The 20,379-nt window shown below is 43.3% G+C and overlaps 1 long non-coding RNA gene across 2 annotated transcripts; it reads right to left on the bottom strand.

Annotated features, from left to right (window-relative positions):
• Positions 1-18,139: 18,139 nt before the first annotated feature.
• On the bottom strand, positions 18,140-20,363 carry LOC119285794. Of its 2 annotated transcripts, none has more exons than XR_005139848.1 (2): positions 19,759-20,363; positions 18,140-19,453 (listed from the first exon to the last, which is right to left on the bottom strand). It is a non-coding gene; the product is annotated as an uncharacterized LOC119285794 (long non-coding RNA). The 2 variants fall into 2 exon arrangements; XR_005139849.1 differs by having other exon boundaries at positions 18,140-19,027.
• Between the last annotated feature and the right edge of the window lie 16 nt (positions 20,364-20,379).

Here is a 20,379-nt window from a genome sequence, read left to right as displayed (position 1 = left end):
ACACTAGTAAAAGTAAGGTATTGGGTCTAGGTAGAGTTGCAATCTCAAAGGATCAACACATGGATAAAGTCATGCTTGTTGAATCCCTTGGCTTCAACTTAATGTCTGTCTCAATGCTTTGCGATTTAAATATGATCGTAATGTTTGGAAAATATCGTTGCCTTGTTCTAATGGAATCTGACAAGTCTCTAGTGTTTGAAGGGTATAGGAAGGATGATTTGTACGTGGTAGATTTCTCAGCAAGACCACAGCTTGCCGTATGTCTTCTGGCAAAAGCTTCAGAATGCTGGCTCTGGCATCGGAGGCTAGGGCATGCTGGCATGAGGAACCTCCACACCCTTGCAAAGAAGAAGCATGTCATAGGCATCGAGGGCGTCAAGTTCAAGAAAGATCACTTATGCGGTGCCTGTGAAGCAGGAAAGATGACGAGGGCCAAACATCCCTCGAAGACAATCATGACAATAACTCGACCATTCGAACTGCTCCACATGGATCTTTTCGGTCCCACTCATTACTCAACTCTTACTACTACTTCTTGTCTCTATGGCTTTGTCATTGTTGATGATTATTCTAGATATACTTGGGTGCACATAATCCTCTATAAGAATGAAGTGCAGGATGTCTTCAGACGCTTCGCTAATCGAGCAATGAACAGCTATGGCGCCAAGATAAAGCACATCAGAAGTGACAATGGCACTGAATTCAAGAACACTGGCCTTGATACATATCTTGATGCTTTGGGCATCACACATGAATTCTCAGCTCCGTACACGCCATAGCAGAATGGCGTCGTCGAACGCAAGAACAGAACACTCATTGAGATGGCCCGAACGATGCTTGATGAATACAAGACTCCAAGAAAATTCTGGCCTGAAGCCATTGATACTGCATGCCATACAACCAATCGTGTTTATCTTCACAAGCTTCTGAACAAGACATCTTATGAGCTCCTTACTGGCAAGAAGCAAAATGTCAGTTACTTCAGAGTATTCGGCGCCAGGTGCTGGATCAAGGATCCACATCACACTTCAAAATTTGCACCAAAAGCACATGAGAGTTTTATGCTTGGATATGGAAAGGATTCGCACTCCTACAGAGTCTTCAATCTCTTTCATTATAAAGTGGTTGAAACAGTGGATGTGCGGTTCGATGAGACTAACGATTCACAAAGAGACCACCTGCCAAATGTGCTAGATGAAGTTCCATCCAGTGAATCAATCAAACTAATGGGAACTGGAGAAATCATACCCTCTGAAGCTCAACCTGAAGAGGAACTTATCATCTCCGTACCTGATCAACCTGAAGACAATGCTCAGCCTGAAGACAATCCCTCTAACAATGACAATGATCAACAAGAGCAAAATCTTCGCCCTATACATCCTCGTGTTGCCAATGAAGTGCAGATTGAGAGAATAATTGATAGCATCAATGCACCCGCTCCGCTCACTCGTTCAAGGGCAACATAGCTAGCAAATTTCTGTGGGCACTTCGCATTCGTCTCAATAACAGAACCCAAGAAAGTTGAAGAAGCCTTCATGGAACCTGAATGGATTCAAGCTATGCAAGAAGAGCTTCAACAGTTTGAGCTGAATAATGTATGGGAACTGGTTAAGCGTCCTGATCCTCGGAAGCACAAAATAATAGGCACCAAATGGATATACCACAACAAGCAAGATGAGCATGGTCAAGTTGTCAGAAACAAAGCTCGTCTCGTTGCTCAAGGATATACTCAAGTGGAAGGAATTGACTTCGATGAAACATTTGCTCATGTGGCTCGACTTGAAGCCATACGCATACTGCTGGCCTATGCAAATCATCATAACATACTTCTATATCAAATGGATGTGAAGAGCGCTTTTCTCAATGGCAAGATTGAAGAAGAAGTGTATGTTGCACAACCGCCTGGCTTTGAAGATCCAAAACATCCTGACATGGTATACAAGCTCAACAAGGCACTGTATGGCCTCAAACAAGCCCCTCGGGCTTGGTATGACACACTCAAATACTTCCTGAAGAGCAAAGGCTTCATACCTGGTTCCCTCAACCCCACTCTCTTCACGAAGACATACGATGGTGAACTGTTTGTGTGCCAAATATATGTGGATGACATTATTTTCAGCTGCACCAATTAGAAGTAAAGTGAAGAGTTTGGATATATGATGCAAGAGCAATATCAGATGTCCATGATGGGAGAGCTGAAGTTCTTCCTCGGTCTTCAAATACGACAGCAACGCAACGGCATCTTCATATCTCAAGAGAAGTATCTCAAAGATTGCCTGAAGAAGTTCGGTATGCAAGACTGCAAAGGCTTCACGACGCCAATGCCAGCCAAACATCATCTGGGTCCCGACGACAATGGTAAAGAGTTCGATCAAAAGGTATACCGCTCCATGATTGGTTCTTTACTTTATCTATGTGCATCTAGGCCAGATATTATGCTTAGTGTTTGCATGTGTGCTCGATTTCAAGCGGCACCAAAGGAATCGCATCACTTAGCTGTGAAGCGAATTCTTCGATATTTGTCTCACACCCCAACTCTAGGATTATGGTATCCAAAGGGCTTAGAGTTTGATCTGGTTGGATTCTTGGATGCTGATTATGCTGGTGACAAGGTGGATCGCAAGTCTACATCAGGCACATGTCATTTTCTGGGACGATCACTTGTATGTTGGTCTTTAAAGAAGCAGAACTGTGTATCTCTCTCCACTGCTGAATCTGAATACATTGCAGCTGGATCTTGCCGCGCTCAGCTTCTGTGGATGAAGCAAACACTCAAAGACTATGGCATTCATCTGAAGCAAGTGCCAATCTACTGCGACAACGAAAGCGCCATCAAGATTGCCAACAATCCAGTTCAGCACGCCAAGACAAAGCACATTGAAATTCGTCATCACTTTCTCACAGATCATGTTGTGAAGGAAGATATTGATATCATACACGTCAACACTGAAGAGAAATTGGCAGATATCTTCACCAAGCCCTTGGATGAGAAGAGATTTTGCAAGTTACGGTGTGAGCTAAATATCTTGGAATCCTCAAATGTCCTGTGATCAGGCACACATCCTAACACTTATGCATATTGATGACTTAGATGTGCAACACACGAAGTAAAGTATATCTTCAATCAATGAAGACATACATTCTAAGTGTGAATACATTAATGTGGAATTTGACTTCGGAGCGCCACGATAATTGTGCGCCATGTCTGGGTCTAATACTTCCTATACGGTGGGTAATGCCACCACCAAGGTTCTGTTTGAAGTGTTTCACTCATGGCGTTACATTTGCTATGTCTTCACATTTGGTTTGGCTTCAATCTCAACATGTCTTCATGATTATCTTCACTATGTTGATTATATATATATACTAGTGTTCTGTCCTCTACAGCATTCACTTATAGCTATGTCTTCTTGTTGAATCTTTTGAACTAAGTGAATGTGATCGGACCCTAACCTCTCTATGCTTTCTATCTCAAACTCTATCTCTCCAAATCATATGCATTCTTTTGAAACTGTCAAATGTCTTCTCTGCGTCCTTGTCAGTAGAAGATACAGAGACAAACATTAAGTCTGCTTTCAATGCTAATTCCTTCACCTGAAACCCGGAGAAGTGGGAATGACCACCCGACAATCCAGGCGTGCGTGGGACGTGGAACAACCTCCGATATGCTGCATGATGGCCACGTGTTCCTCAGATGTGAATCGCCAGGGGCACCTGTGTAATAACACTGGGCCGCCCCTGTCCCTATAAATACGCGCCACACCACAGTCATTATCTCTTCTTTCACTCTCGCACGAACCCTAGCGCCACTGCTAGCCCTCAACGACGCCGGTGACGAAGCGCTTAGCTGCTGCAACCTCTCCGACGCCGTCTTCACGCTGACCGCGGACATCGTCTTCTCTGTCGTCGCCGTAGGTGTCCTCCGTCGCCAAGTTAGGGCACGAACGGTCGAACTGCTCGGCCTCCTCTTCCACTCCGTCTAGCAGTTCTTCGTGTGGTAAATAAAACTTCCTTTTTACGGCCCCTTTGATCCTATAGATTCGTCACTTTCTACCACAAGCAGTTTCTGTTCACACTAGTTGGATCTATTTCATACTGCATCTCATAATATGTCTAGTATATTCACTTATGCTTCACAAAGTAGTTAGATTTCTCACTTGTACTGATCCATGGATTCGTACAAATCTGGAACCAACTCCTTATCTATGAGTGAATGTCTTCGCACGATGAGGTCAATGTCTTCTAAACTGATTTATCTTCAAAATCTTTTGAGAATGCATATGACATCTTCCCCTTCCCTCGCACCTTAATGCTGTCATAGGTACATGTCCGTGGGAGAATCCCTTGGTTCTCATAGTATGCATTCATTTGCAGAATTCTTACAGTATCACATAAATTCTCCCGAAGCCAGTTTCTATTTGTCCAGCAAGCGAAAGCCTTTGAAGCCTTTGAACGTATTGAAGCCATTCAGTTTAAAGTTCATGGCTTCAGAGAAATCAGCAAGGAAGGGTGACAGAAAGCGTCAAGGAGAAACATTAAGAGATCTGCCTGATGACCTCTCAGAGCTCTACAAGACAGATCCTGAAGAGGATTACAATCAGCGCAAGACACGAATCCAATGGATTCGACGCTATTGGGCAGAACAGTGGTTCAAGTACAGATTTGTGACAAAGGAATATGCTGAAAAGAATGCCATCAAGCGACCATGGGGAGACATCCTCTACAAAAATCTTCAACCCAGGTCCAGAGATGAAGCCATTGAACAAGGCTTCTATCCCTGCATGGTCCGTGGACCACAGCCTGCGGATGCTGACCCATCGTCACTGCTATGGTGTCATGACGATAATTTGTTCAAGCGCAACTTCCAGTTTGCCCAGAACTCAGTGAAGCAGAACAAGAAGTCTTTGGGATTAGACTTCAACCCAGGTCCCTCTGCTCCCCGTGCCGATGGAACTCGCGAAGCTGAACCAATCTTCTTGGGCCCTTCTACAACTTGGAAGGTCTCATCACTCATATCGTGGTTCAAGGGACAGCCATGAATGAGCCTGCAGATGACGCTGAATTAGATGAAGCGCCTGCAGCGCCGAAGCCAAAGAAGTTGAAGCAGCCTAAAGCTTCAAAGCCTGCCTCTGCACCAAAAATCTCACGGGCGAAGCCACTGGCTACTGCACCTCCTGAAGACAGTGTGCAGTCTGAAGATTTTTCACGCATCTCCAAGCCCCGGAAAGTCAAGATGCCTCTGCCACACACCGGCCAAGAACTGACAGCTGCTGCTATTCTGTGCAACGATGCCATCGATCTGTCCAGTGATGAAGATCTTGCAGATGACGCTCTTAAGCAACTGATCAAGAGCAAAGAAGAAGCAGAAATCTTCAATGATCTGCCTCTCTTTGACGTGGCAATCATCCACAACTTCATTGATGAGTGGTTTGACACGCCCAACCTCAGCTTCAAAGATCTGCAACTTCCCATTGGCCTTAGTGTCGCCTTCCATGGCGCCATTGCTTCAGAATTAGCTATCGCCCAGCGCATTGTTGAACTGAAGCAAAAGATTGACTTTGAGAAAGCTCAGTTCAAGAAGCATATGGCTAAGCTCAGCGTGCAAGAGGTGAAAAACTTTAAGATTATGCTACATGAGCTCAAAGAAGCCTTTCTCAAGAAATGTGCAGAAGCTCAGGGTTCTCATGAGCGCATGAAGAGCCTAGCTGACAAGTGTGTGCAAGGCTACAACGAGGCTGAGAAGCGCAAGGCCCTTGGGCGTCCAGGCATTGATCCCAGGATGGCTGCTAGCAGAAGAAGAAGCCCATTGTGGTCGAACCCAACGCACCAAGGTAGGAAGCAGATCCCATTGTCTTCCCAACTAGCATGACTGGCTCGAAGCCAAAGGCCAGGTCAACTGCTTCAGAACTGAAGAAGACGAGGACTGCTGAGGCTGAAGCCAAAAAGAGGAAACATCCTGAAGCCTCTGCTATTTCTCCCTCCAAGAAGAAGCGGAAGACCAAGAAGGAACGAGCTGCTCCCACAGAGCCCTTAATTGTTGAACCCATCTCCATGGTTCGCCCTGACGCTGAACATCAAGAGCGCCAACTGACTGTCCATGAGCCTGCTTTCACAGAGGCTCATGAAGCTGAAGACTTTCCAGCAGCTGATCCCACCGCTGCTGAAGACATTGGTCACCATGACCATGTTGAAGATGATGCAGTTCTTCCTCAGATCGAGCACCAACAGGTATCATCGCCTTTGCTAACGCACAGCGAACTCATCAGCATTGGTCGTCCTCTGACACCAATTGCTCAGGATGCATCATGGGCTGATCACCCAAAAGCACACGAGGAAGATGACTTTGAGGCCCAGCCAACTCCAACTCCACAGGCGTCGCCAGCGTTACGCAGGCTTCGCAAAGGACCAAGGCCTCCAGTCTCCGAGTCTGAAGCTAAAGCTGCTAACGACATTTCGGCTGCATCAGCCGATGAAGAAGAAACCCCAAGAGTTGCTACACCCCCGTCTCACCAAGAAGTTATTCTCGAGGAGAACGTGACTGTGACCGACCCTCCAGCTCATCAAGTGGAGGTTGAGAATCTTGAGGCTGCCACCGACGCCACTGATGCTGTCATGGTTGAAGCCAATGTGGAGCCTACACCAACCCAAGCACCAGAAGTCAGCGAAGCCAATGATGCTACTTCTTCTGTTCCTGCGCCTGCTGCTGGTCCTCAGTTTGACTATCATGTTGAGCACAGGCCTCAGGTATAGAAGCCAATTCCAAGGTTGCCCAGGTTTCCAGGTCCTGCATCAGCACCTGGATCCTTCAATGTCAATGGCTTCAAAGCAGACAACATTTTCTTCAATAGCTCCAAGAACCCCTACTCAAGGGAAAGAATATCTTCTGGTCGGTTCTGGAGCTATCCGCAGCGAAGCTATTACTCCTGCATTCTGTACAATCAAGGTCGCATCTTCCCACATAAGCGTCTTGACATCGAAGCAATAGCTGGTCTGCCCTGTCTGGAAGAAGCTCTGGATTGCTTCAAAGAGGTTGGATTGTTGTCGTTTGTCACCGACCAAAAGCACTGGAATGAAGAGTTGCTGCTCCAATTCTATGCCACACTTCACATCCGTGGGTACAACAGAGATCCGAAGACTTGGGTCCTGAAGTGGATGACAGTAAATGTTCATCATGAAGCCAAAGCCTTTGATATCATTGAGCTCACTGGTCTGCCCACTCCTGGCGATCTCTATGAACCTGGCTGTCAGCTTCATAGTGAAGCTATGGAGAGCATCTTTTAGAAGCCTGAACCAAACATGAGTCAGATGCTCAGTATGATGAAGCCATTGCCACAAGATGATGCATATCCTAAGGAGTTCTTTGTTGAAGACCTTGAGTATCTGCCAAGGACTATTTATCACATCATAAGGCGAACTCTCTGTCCCATCAAAGGACATTCTCCACATGCCAAGCTGGAAGGTGCAATGAAGACTTTGGTCTTCTATATTCTTCATGGCAAATGCTTCAATGCACAGGACTTCTTCATCCACCAACTTGCTGCATCAGGCTCTGATCTTTTTGGCTTGAAGTTCTACGCTCCATGGATAATGCGGCTGATTAAACTCCACTCCACTATCTCATATCAGCCATCTGATCGCAATCATCGGATCTTTCTGCCTGATGTGGATATGTCCGTTGAAGGCATTTATCCTGAGCCTGCCAAGGAGCCTCATAGTCTTCAGAATGCGGAGAATCAAAGTTTCTCTCAGAACATTGAAGGAGTTGAAGTAGTCACCCGTGTTTATCCTCTGGCTGGAACTACACGTGCACCTCATCGTGCCCTTACTGAAGCCACTAAAAGCACTATTGGCCAACGACTCAAGAAGCGATCTCGTGTTCTCAACGACCAAGAGCTTCTTGTGGCTCTTCATCAGAAACAGGATAGGCATCATGACTGGCTGAAGCACCAAATGCAAAGCCTCTTGGTGGATGTCAACCGCACTCGAAATCTTGCCACCAAGAATGCCTTTGTTGCCCATGAAACCTCTCGACGCACATGGAAAGGGCTGATGCTTATGTGCTCTAAAGATGATCTTCAAGAGGATGGTTTCTCTGAACGCTTCAAGTTTGACTCCACACCTCCTCGAAGGGCAGTGCTGCGACGAACTCCATCTCTTGAAGACTCTGAGTTCTCTTCCTCTGCTACAACTATGAATGCCAGAGTGATCGAGGACGAAGATGATGCTACTTCACCGCCACCTCCTTCAGCACGCTTCGACACTGCTCCAAGTTCTTCTGCACCACCGAACACCACCGACGACCCTGTTGCTTCACCTACTCTTCATGGGAACGAGTAGATGCTCTATGTCTTCAAACCTTTTTGGTCCTTACTGACAAAAGGGGGAGAAGCATATGAGTTTGATAGTCTTCAAGCGGGTCCACATGGGCGGTTGCTTTATATTTTGCCTCGTGTTTACAACTCTCTTTTTGATACATTTGGTTCTTTGAGTTGTAACATCTAAACCCGATGGTCGTCTGCTACTTATTTGCTACTTTGTGATGCGATGATAAATTCCGCATGTGCGACGATAAATTCCGCACTTAGATCATTTTGCAGACGTCCATTTTCCATTATGCATGTCATTGTCTTCACATACCTTCACATGCATAATGAATTGTCATCATAAGTTGAAGAGGATCTCCACGAGTACAACCTGCCATGTGCATTTGCATTCCAAAAGCAAATTACTTATATGCACATCTTCAGGGGGAGCCCTTGCAACTAATGAAGACAATTCCTTATCCTTTACAATTTCACATATTATATTCCCCGTTGAAAACTTCAACTAGTTTGTCATCAATCACCAAAAAGGGGGAGATTGTAAGTGCATCTAGTGCCACCCCTAGTTGGTTTTGGAGTATTGACGACAAACCTAGTTGAGGGACTAATGTGTTTGTGAGAATTGCAGGATAACACAGGTAGAAGTCCCTCATTGATTCGGTTTTCCTACCAGAGATGACCCCTAAAAATGTATGAAGACATTGATGTCAAAGGTGGTATATGAAGATATTCTCATTGAAGACTATGACAAGAGAAGACATCGCATGAAGCCTATGGAGCTCGAAGACTCAGATCTTTCATAGTTCCTTTTCTTCTTTATTGAGTCATAGGAACCACTGTACTGTTAAGTGGGGTCCAAGAGAACCAGTCAGAATGACTGAAGTGATGCTTAACCAAAACCTATGTCTTCGAGTGAAGACTATGAGACCGAATCTTGTCCAGAGTCGGACAAGTCAGCTTTGCTTGTAGCCCAAGTAAAGTTGTCGTGTGTGTTTGAAATCTGACCGTTGGAACACGTGTCAGTTCCTTAGTGACCCAGGGTCATTTCGGACAAATCAGGTCGGTTTGCCTAGTTGCTATAAATAGCCCACCCCCTACAACCATAAATGGTTGGCTGCTCAGAGTTAGAGTACGGCTTTTGTCGTTTGAGAGCAACCCACCTCGAAGCCTTTGAGAGAGAATTCCTTGCGAGGATAAAGCCATAACCACCCTGAGCCAAAGAGTGTTAGGCATCACTTAAGTCTTCTTGTCTATGTGATATGAAGACTTATTACACTTGAGGACTGTGAATCCTCCAGCCGGTTAGGCGTCGCGTTCTGAGCATCCAAGAGACATTGTGGATCGCCGGTGAACAAAGTCTGTGAAGGTTTGGGAGTCTACCTTGAAGACTTACCAGAGTGATTGGGCAAGGTCTGTGTGACCTTAGCTCAAGGGGAATACGGTGAGGACTGAGTGTCCTGAGCTGCATGTTCAGGACTGGGTGTCCGGGACTGTGTGTCCTCAGGTTTAAATACCTAGCCGCCCTAACCAGACGTACAGTTGTCACGGAAACTGGAACTGGTCCAACAAATCATTGTCTTCAACGAGTCACTGGTTTCATCCTTCCCTTCCCTTTACTTACTATTGGTCCTTGTGAAGTCATTGTATGATTGCACTATCTTCTGTCTTCACTGAGTGACTGCTTGTTCTGATCGGCTTCATAATATCTTCCTACCTGATCCTTACTACCTAGCTGCTATTAGTCATTGTGCTTTCACTTCATTGAATACTTGACTATGGTTTGCCTAGTGTAGTCTACCTTCCGCTGCATGGTAATAGGTTTATTTCTATCGTTTGTCTTCGAAACTTCCACGTTTTGAAGACTTCCATAAAAATCGCCTATTCACCCCCCCCCCCTCTAGTCGATATAACGCACTTTCAATCTCACTAGCCATGCATCGGTTTAAAATGATTTAAGCATGTAAAATGCTTAAAATTTCATCTATTTTCATAATATGCTGCTTTCATCCATGTTAAAGATGTTTAACTTGTTGTTTGCATTAATTGCATAAATGACATGCTAAAATGGTTTATTCCATAACTAAATAACCGTAGCTCTGAATTTAATAAACTTTATATGTAAATGGGGTGGAAAAATGCATAGATTAACATGGTGACATTATTTTGCATGTTTAAAAACTCTAAAATATGGTTTAGGGCAGAATAGTACCAAATTCGTAAATTGCATATGAGGATTTTACGGAATTGTTGTCTGTTGTTTCCGGCCTCATTTAAACTTGCCTACATAGGTAGTTTTGTCATGCTTCACCTCTTGCCATGTTTAACAACATTTAATATTGATGAGTAGCATAAACAAGAGTGAACTAAATACTTGCATGTGGTGTTTGTTCAATATGCAACTCGTTGCATATTGAGCTCCACTTAACTTGTAGTATTGTTTGTTGCACTTTGCCTTGCCATGCCATGTTTCATTAAACCGGACATGCATCATACTTGATTGTGCATCATGCCATATTAATGCTTGATTGTTTACTAGTTGTTTGCTTCTTTCTGGTTGTGCTTATTTTCAATAGTTCCGGTTTCGTTGCGATTGTGAGGATGCGTTCGACTATGTTGGTTCGTCTACTTCATGGATTCGATCTTCTTCCTAGCGGGATTTCAGGCAAGATGACCGTCACCTTGGATCTCATTACTGCCTTTGCTATGCTAGTTGTCTCGATGCTATCGCTATGTCGCGCTTCCTACCACTTGTTTATCAAGCCTGCCAATATGCCATGAAACAGCCTCTAACCTTTTCCACCATCCCAGCAAACCATTGTTTGGCTATGTTACCGCTTTGCTCAGCCCCTCTTATAGCATTGCTAGTTGCAGGTGCAGTGCAGGTTGTTCCATGTTGGGACATGGATATCATGGGATATCACAATATCTCTTATTTAATTAATGCATCTATATACTTGGTAAAGGGTGGAAGGCTCAGCCTTATGCCTGGTGTTCTGTTCCACTCTTGCCGCCTTAGTTTCTGTCATACCAGTGTTATGTTCCTTGATTTTCTGTCCCTAACACGATGAGGGTTTATGGGCCCCTATTGACAGTTCGCCTTGAATAAAACTCTTCCAGCAAGGCCCAACATTGGTTTTACCATTTTCCTAATAACAACTAAAACTTGCATAGGGACTGGCTAGCACCCGAGGTCTCTTAATCAACCCCCTGGGCCAGTGCTCCGCATGAGTGTTGGTACACATACCTAGCAGTCGGCTATGCCACCTCGGGGCAACTTGAGGTCTTTTGGCTATCGTCCACTATGCATAGACTGCATTGTCCTGGGAACGAGATACGCACGGATCCTATCGGGGTATCGACACATCAGGTGGTCTTGATGGTTTTGTTTTACCATTGTCGAAATGTCTTGTGCACAGGGATTTCGAGTCTAATCGGAGGGTCCCGCGATGGAGGATTGTCTCCGCGGATCGTGAGCTTGTTATGGGCTAAGTTGGGACACCCCTGCAGGGTTTAAACTTTCAAGAGCCGTGCCCGCGGTTATGTGGCAGATGGGAATTTGTTAATATCCGATTGTAGTGGACTTGAAGTAAACTCAATTAAAATACACCAACCACGTGAGTAACCGTGACTGTCTCTTTTTGGGGAAGTCCGAGACGAGAACACGGTTGGGTTATGTTTGAACGTAAGTAGTTTAGGCTCACTTCTTGATCATCATTCATTTGCAACCATTTGCGTAGTTTCCCATCTTACTCATGTACTCGTAAGTTAGCCACCATACAATGCTTACTGCTGTTGCAACCTCACCACTTATCCTCCCATTCCCATTAAGCTTTGCTAGTCTTGATACCCATGGTAATGGGATTGATGAGTCCTCGTGGCTCACAGATTACTACAACAACAGTTGCAGGTACAGGTAATGTAATGACCTGACATGAATGCGATGCTTGATTGATTTTGGAGTTCTTCTTCTTTGATCAAGGGATTAGGTTTCGAGTCGGGGAGCCTGGGATTAGCAGGGTGGATGTTGTTCTTCTTTTTCGTTTGTTTTCATCCGTAGTCGAATCCTGCTCTTCTATATGATGATTGATATGTATTGAGGAACTATCGTATTGATGTTGAAGCTTGTGGCGAGTGTAAGCATTTACCTTGTATTCTCATCTATTCAGTACATGGTATGTTGTAATGATATCCACCTTACTATGTGCTCGAAATGCGGTTGTGCCCCAGTCATGAATTCATCACGTGATTGGGATATAATCACATCTTGGGCGCTACAAGTTGCGCTCCGGAAAGTTTTTCACTAAAGTAAGCTATGGGGTGCTTCTCTTGCATCAACACACCTCATGTGCCGTAACCGCCAACATCGCAATGTATCTCAAATGGTTCATCGAAGTTGGGTAATACAAGCAAAGGGGCATGCGTAAGAAAATTCTTAAGCTCATTGAATGTGGTATCTTGAGATGCTCCCCAAACAAATGGTGCATTTTTCTTACTCAAGGCATGTAAAGGTAAAGAGATGGTGCTAAAATAATTCATGAATCGATGATAGAAACCGGCTAAGCCAAGGAAACTTCGCACTTGTTGCAAGTTGGTTGGTTGTGGCCAAGTTTTAATAGCATTGTTCTTAGATTCATCTACATGAACACCCTTAGAAGACACAACAAAACCCAAGAAAACAAGCTTATCAAAACCAAAAAGGCATTTGTCCATATTAGCATAAAGGCGCTCTTTTCTAAGAGTTTGCAAAATGATTCTAAGATGGGTGACATGATCGAGATTTGCTAAATATAAGAATATCATCAAAGTAGACCACAACAAATACGCCAATGTAGGGGCGGAGAACAAAATGCATCACATGCATAAAGGGGTTGGGTGCTTCGGATAAGCCCATAGGCATGACCAACCATTCATACAAGACAAACTAGGTTTTGAAAGCGATTTTCTATTCATCACCCTCTTGGATGCAAATTTGGTAATAGCCACTCTTAAGGTCAATCTTAGAGAAAAAGGTGGCTCCGCTAAGCTCATCTAGCATATCATCAAGGCGTGGAATGGGGTAGCGATAACGAACTGTGATAGCATTGATAGGACGACAATCGAAACACATGCGATATGTACCATATTTCTTGGGAACAAGGATTATCAGTACGGCACATGGGCTCAAGATGTCTCGTACATGACCATTGTCGATTAGTTGTTGTACCTGCCGTTGGATCTCCTTGGTTTCCTCAGTGTTGACGCAGTAGGGTGCTTTGTTAGGAAGAGGTGCTCCGGGGATGAGGTCGATGCGGTGTCCGATGCCCCAAGAGGAGGTAGACCCGGAGGTAGCTCGTAGGGGAATACATCTTGGAATTCCTGCAATAGAGAAGATAACACTAAAGGTAGATTGTGAGAGGTGTTAGTCCTTGCCACTTCATCCTTGAGCAAAAGTACATAGTGCATAACACTTGATGAGTTCTCAAACACTTTTCTCATCTCACTTTTGATAGGGAATAGCAATAAGTTTTTCTCGTCGCTTATCGTGGAGACACTCAATTTGGGCGTGTGGTGCTCACTCTCTTTTTGGTGGTTCGCTCTCTCACTATTCTCTCCACGATGGGTGGTTGCTTGCTTGTCGGCGATCACTTGGCTTGGTGACATAGGTCGTAGCACGTACTCCTTTCCCATCATCTTGAAGCTATAGTGATTGGTTCTCCCGTTGTGGATGACGCCGCAGTCAAATTGCCAAGGTCGTCCAAGTAGCAAATGGTAAATGGACATAGGAACCACATCACACTCCGAAGTGTCTTCATATGCTCCAATCTCTAAGGATACTTGAATGGTGTGCTCCACTTGAATGGTGCCGGTGTCGCTAAGCCATTGGACCTTGTAGGGGCGAGGGTGCTTCATCTTGACCAATTGTAGCTTGGAGTATAGTTCTTCACTAGCCAAGTTGTGGCAACTTCCTCCGTCGATGATGGCCTTCACGGACCGTCCATTGATGCCCGCCTTGGTGTGGAAGATATGGCATCTTTGGTCTTCGCCTTGTTGTTGTTGAAGTGCCAAGACCTTGGACACAACGATAGCGGGGCTCGAATAATTGTCACAAAAGACTTGGTCACATTCATCCTCATTCAAGCGCTGGTGCATGGCCACGTGTTCAAGCGCGTCCATTTCTTCCTTAATCATTGAGTCATAGGTCCCGTCGTCGTTGAGGATCATGGTGCGACGATTGGTACACTAGTGTATGCACCAATGACAAATTACTTAAAGGATCTTATTCAATCCATAGGTAGGTATAGTGGACTCTCAAGACATGAAACTAGGTTCAAGGTTTTTGGATGCACAAGTAGTATCTCTACTTGGTGCGGATTTTTGGCTAGCAAAGATATTGGGAAAGCACCACATGTTAGAGGATCTATGACAATATAACTTCTATGTGAATATAAGCAAACATAATTCATTACACTGTCTTCCTTGTCCAGCGTCAACAATTTGACATAAAATACTCAATTGGGGCTCACAACCATAAAAGATGTCCAACATAGTGTATTTGTATGTGAATCTTCTCTTCCTCATTAAAATTTTCATGAATTGCATCATTGACCAATGCTATGTTTCTCAACTTTCAATAAATTTTACCATTTATACTTTTTCTTTATGTAATGTCATTACTTTCAGTAAGATTAGCATATGATCTTTTTCACTATTTTCATTGCTATGTTTGAAACGCAAAAGTAAAGAAGCAAAAACTCAAACTACTCTTATTATATAAGTCTCAACTCGATTACATAGACAAATAGATCTAGAAACTAGCACTCAAAAATAGATCATACTAAACTTTTATTCAACTAAATCACGGAATAACTAAAGATCAAACTAAAAATAGGTAAAGATAATAAAAGTGATTGTGAGATGATACCGGGGCACCTCCCCCAAGCTTGGCACAAGCCAAGGGGAGTGCCCATACCCGCGTGCTCAAGTTTCTTTCTTCGACGATGATGGTGCGGATGAGGTGGTGGGCTTGTCCTTTAGTTTCAGCTTGAGAACACAGTTTCCTTCCTTCAACTTGCTAATTTTTGCTCAAGCTCCACTATCTTCTCACACAATGCGTTCTTTTTTCCGGTAGAAGATGAAAAGGGATAAATTGGACCTTAGATTTGTTTACTATGTTTGGGAGACTCGACTTCTTGAACTCCACATGCATATCTCCCGGTTGAGGTAGAGGGGCGTCGTCTTCATCCGAGCTCGCGTCTTTCGTTCCCTTCAAGTTGACATCTTGCTCCTCCTCCATGGACCATCCATAGGGATCTATATCCCCATAGATCCTTGGATTTGCATCATAGTGTGATACAAAGCTCTCTCCATCTGAGTCTTGAGACGACATACTTTCAGATCTGTTAGAAAAATAGCATGAAGCAAGAACAGAGGATATCTCTGTGATGTGGTGGTCAAGACGTCCGGGAGTATATATAAAGATTTTTTATCTTGCAAAACAAGTATTCCAGAAGAAAACGGAGTCGAGAAGACTCACGAGCGGCTCACAAATCACTAGGGTGCGCCTAGGGGGGTGGGTGTGCCCTGGTGCCTCGTGTGCACGTCGTGGGTCCCCTCGATTCTTTCTTATTTTTGTATTTTTCTAATATTCCAAAACTGACAGAAAGTATTTTTATGGAATAGTCGATTCACTTACCGTATCACATACCTCTTCCTTTTCAGGGTGTTGTAGTGTTCTGGAAGGTCTCTCTTATGTTTTCCTCCGGTGTCATGATTTGAATAATGTTAGTTTGAACATTAATAGGAATACCTGAGATATAATGCTTAATTCTTTGTCCATTGACAACGCTCGGATTAGTGCCTTCTGAGTTGTTGATCTTAATAGCTCCAAAGCGACAAACTTCCTCGAAGATGTATGGTCCTTCCCACTTAGAGAGAACTTTTCCTTCAAAATATCTAAAGCAAGAATTGTACAATAGAACATACTCACCCACTTTGAATTCCCATTTTGGAATTATTTTATCATACCATCTTTTAACCTTTTCTTTAAACAATTTGGCATTTTCATAAGCTTGGGTTCTCCATTCATCTAGCGAGCTAATATCAAATAACCTCTTCTCACTGGGAAGTTTGAAATCATAATTGAGTTCTTTAATTGCCCAATATGCTTTATGTTCTAACTCAAGAGGTAAATGACATGCTTCTCCATAGACCATTTTATAAGGAGACATACCCATAGGATTTTTATAAGCAGTTCTATAAGCCAATAATGTATCGTCAAGTTTCTTAGACCAATTCTTTCTAGATCTATTGATGATCTTTTGCAAAATTAACTTTATTTCTCTATTTCTCAATTCAACTTGACCACTAGATTGAGGTGATAGGGAGATGCAATTCTATGATTGACATCATATTTAGAAAGTAGTTTACGGAATGCGCCATGAATAAAATGTGAACAACTATTAGTCACTAGAAGAACGCCCGTGCGTTGCAACGGGGCCACATTAACTTATAATAAGCAGGAAACATTAAAAAAAATAGGTGTCTGATTCCAGCTAGTGCTTCTCCAAATGAATGTGTCACTCACCTGAAGAACTACCAAATTACGACCAATGCCAAAATTTGGGTTGCATCATCTAAACCAGGCTAAATATTTTTAGTTTACCCATGTGAAATTATGCATCAAATAATCAGGTAAACAAGTATAGAACGACATGCAGATGTAACCTGATCTTTCACCTTGTCAGGGAGTCCCTTCAATCCAAGAATATACAACATCCAGAAGAAATAAAATCAATGTCATAATTAGTAATCATTTTTCAGCGACAAAAGATAAACAACAATTGGATTTTTAAAACAAAACCTGCAAGTACACAAGTATATTTTATATTAGCACAAGTGCAGATCCTATCCCACTCTTCATTTTGTTCACAAAAAAGTTCAGAATAGCAATCTCGACGAGCCCTGTGCAAGCAACCCGTGATCTCGGTCGGGTTCGATCTGCATGGCACGCTGCCGATTCTTCCAAGAGTGGGCGCTGAAAGGAACGATCCCAAACCTACATTGTCAATCGGCCAGAGCTGCATCGGCCTTCGGATCAGAGCGTGAACGGGATCAAGATGGTAGGGGTCGAGGAATTTGGAGGAAGTGAGGGAGTAGGATGGGGGCTGCCACGGGTTGTCCTCGTTGCCATTGGCAACTCCGCCACTACAGCACCATGAGCGTGGGATTGAGGGACGAAGGGAAGGGAAGGAAGCGAATTAATGACGTACCTGATGTTTGGTATGTAATAATCGGGTTAATCACTGTTATAATTCGTTGAGTTTGTTTCCATATATTATACTTTGGCGCTAGGAAGATGGGACTCATATTGTCAAAAAAAAGGAAGTTAACACTGATGGACGAGGAGATCTCTTGCCTACGATTTCAATTACTAATTACCGAATCCGGCTACGCTGATTGCTCTCGATTTATTGAATCAGAACTTGCCAAAATATTTACATGATTGAATTGAATCGATACTTGCCAAAGCAAGCACGAATAAATGGAAGGAGGATCGGACATGATTCGGTTTTAAGTGGGAAGAAGAAAAAATTAAGGTGGGAAGGGTGGTGAGTGATGAGACGAAAATAAACCAAACGAAAAAAACCAACGAAAAAAACCGACAAAACTGGGAGGTGGGATCGCTACTACGGGAAAATTGAGAGGTGGGAGGGAGGACGAAAACAACCCAGAGAAGGTGGGACGAAAAAAATCCGTGCGTTGCCACGGGCCAACAAATGAATGTAAATATTGCTTGAGTTTTTGTCCATGAATGCGCATATTGTGTGTGATATTCCATGGGACAACAAACACAAGCATCTTCCTTTCTCTTTTCAACAAACACCATTCACCCCTCTAGCAGACCTTTCCATCAAGTTGTTATCGGTCACCTTCTACATCCCTACATCATTCATCTTTCAATTCACTGCCCTTTGACTATGTCTATGGCTTTTCAGTCGTTGTGTTGCTCTCTAATATATTTGGAACACCAACAACTAATGGTGATTCATAAGGCGCCTCACGTTAGTACAAAATAATAAGAAAAAAGAATTAAAGATTAAATAAGAGAAAGGACTCAGCCAGGAAACATTTGTTCCACCACATCCTCATTTAGTGACTGTATTGAATGATGCTTTGTTTGCCTCCAAACTACACATGGGCTATGCCTTCTTCTCTTTATATTCCCTAAATGCCTTCGGGCGTGTTCGGACATCAAACGGGCGTCCAGCATGCTCCCCAAAATGCGGATAGTACGGCTCACCCAAACCCAGACCATATGTGTGGTGTAGAATGTGGTTATCCAGACTATCCATCACGAAGGAGAGAGGGCCCAACACAAAAGCCCTGCCCAAGATGAACCCTTTCCTTTTCTTGCCAGACCCTTTCATTCCTGCTAGGTTTCCCGCTGTAGTGGGACATTTCTCATTAGAGCCCCCTCCTTTAAAACCGGATGATGTCCACCTCTCCTTCACCATGGCGCCCTCTCTTCTTCACACCGTATTTCCCCACGGACCGCCAAGCGCCCCACTCTCCGTCCTAGTTCCATCCCCACAAGTTCGTGCCGATCCGCCACCACTATGAAGGGGAGGAGGCGTGCACCACCTGTGATGCCCCTTGAGCCAAAAGCGTAATCTCAACAGTAGGAAACATCAGGACGGGCATTCAGCATGCACGCAGCTTAATTAGTCCTATCAATATATAACACCAATCAAATCAGATTTTGTTCTACATTGGCACAAAACCTTCTACTAAAAATCAACTAAACAGGAATTTTGCATCTTCTAGTCACCGCGTCTAAAAATCGACATGATTGATTAATTAAGTTGGCAACAATTCGACATGACTGATTAATTAAGTTGGCAGATTGACTTTTAAGATAATTGGCGGATGATCTCAACTTGCAACAACTGATATATGTGTGTGGCATGCATGCATACCTTGCACGGAATAAAAACAAGTAATTTAATTTTTTCTCTAATTAAGAATTGTGTGTCAAACATCATGGCATGTGGTCTCCATTCATGTAGCGACAAACTGATCATCCCTGTTGCAGCTTCCCTCGCATGCAAGCGTTGTGTCTCCTTACACGCCGAAATATTCTTTTGATCTCCTTTCTTGACAATTAGTCAGTTGAAGAGGAAACTTAAGTTAAGTGCCTCTCAAAACTATGTAAACATGAATTATGGTGAAATAGAAGAACAAAATCTTATTTTTCTAAAAAAATGATACTTTCAATCTGTATATACTGGCCCCAAACCCAAAGGAAAAATAAAAGATCTACAGAAGATATATATCAACTTCAAAAAATCTGAACTTCAGGCCAGGTCAAAATCTAGTGCCAAGAAATTTGTAATCCTTAATTTACACTCTTATACAGACCAAAGCATATGATTTGATCACCTACAAGTTTCAATTTTACCTTTAGCCAAGACATGCTTTCTTCATGTAGATGCACAGACCAAAGCTCGAAGCATGACTAAAAATCAAGAGCAATATGATGAGTTAGAAATTAAGTAGGACAATTAACACATGGCTAACAAAAAAGGATGATGAATGAAAAGGACGATGCCGCACTACTGTCACACAGAATATGTAAAGTTCTGGTCGTGTATGTGTTGTTAGGTCAGCATAGATGTCACAATATTTGTTTGACACTTTCAGCTTGTAGTTCATTAGAATTAGCCTGAAACCTTAAAGTACAGAACAATTTCATATAGTGCAGAGCCTGCTTTCCAAAGGTATGCATATAATTGTGGATTCTATGTTTTGAAAGTTTCATCCACGTTTTTTTTCTAAGCTTTATTGGCCATATTATGATCTTAATATCAGTGTCAGTTTGTCACCAATGAACTTTCGTTAGTAGACCACTTACATACATAACTGTGACATGTCAGAGCAGAAGCAGAGCACTTGAATATCAGCATCAGTTCTTGCTTCTAAACCATCAAGTTTAGAAGTAGAAGAATGGTTTATTCATTATGGATGATCATGATTCCAAATAGCATAAATGAATGGCAAAGCTAGTCTGGGTAAGAATCAC

The sequence above is a fragment of the Triticum dicoccoides genome, chromosome 4A (genome assembly GCF_002162155.2).
Source record: "Triticum dicoccoides isolate Atlit2015 ecotype Zavitan chromosome 4A, WEW_v2.0, whole genome shotgun sequence".
In the NCBI taxonomy this organism is placed as follows: Eukaryota; Viridiplantae; Streptophyta; class Magnoliopsida; order Poales; family Poaceae; genus Triticum; species Triticum dicoccoides.
The sequence above is the reverse complement of the archived record's forward strand: the minus strand, read 5'-3'. Positions and strand labels throughout refer to the sequence as shown.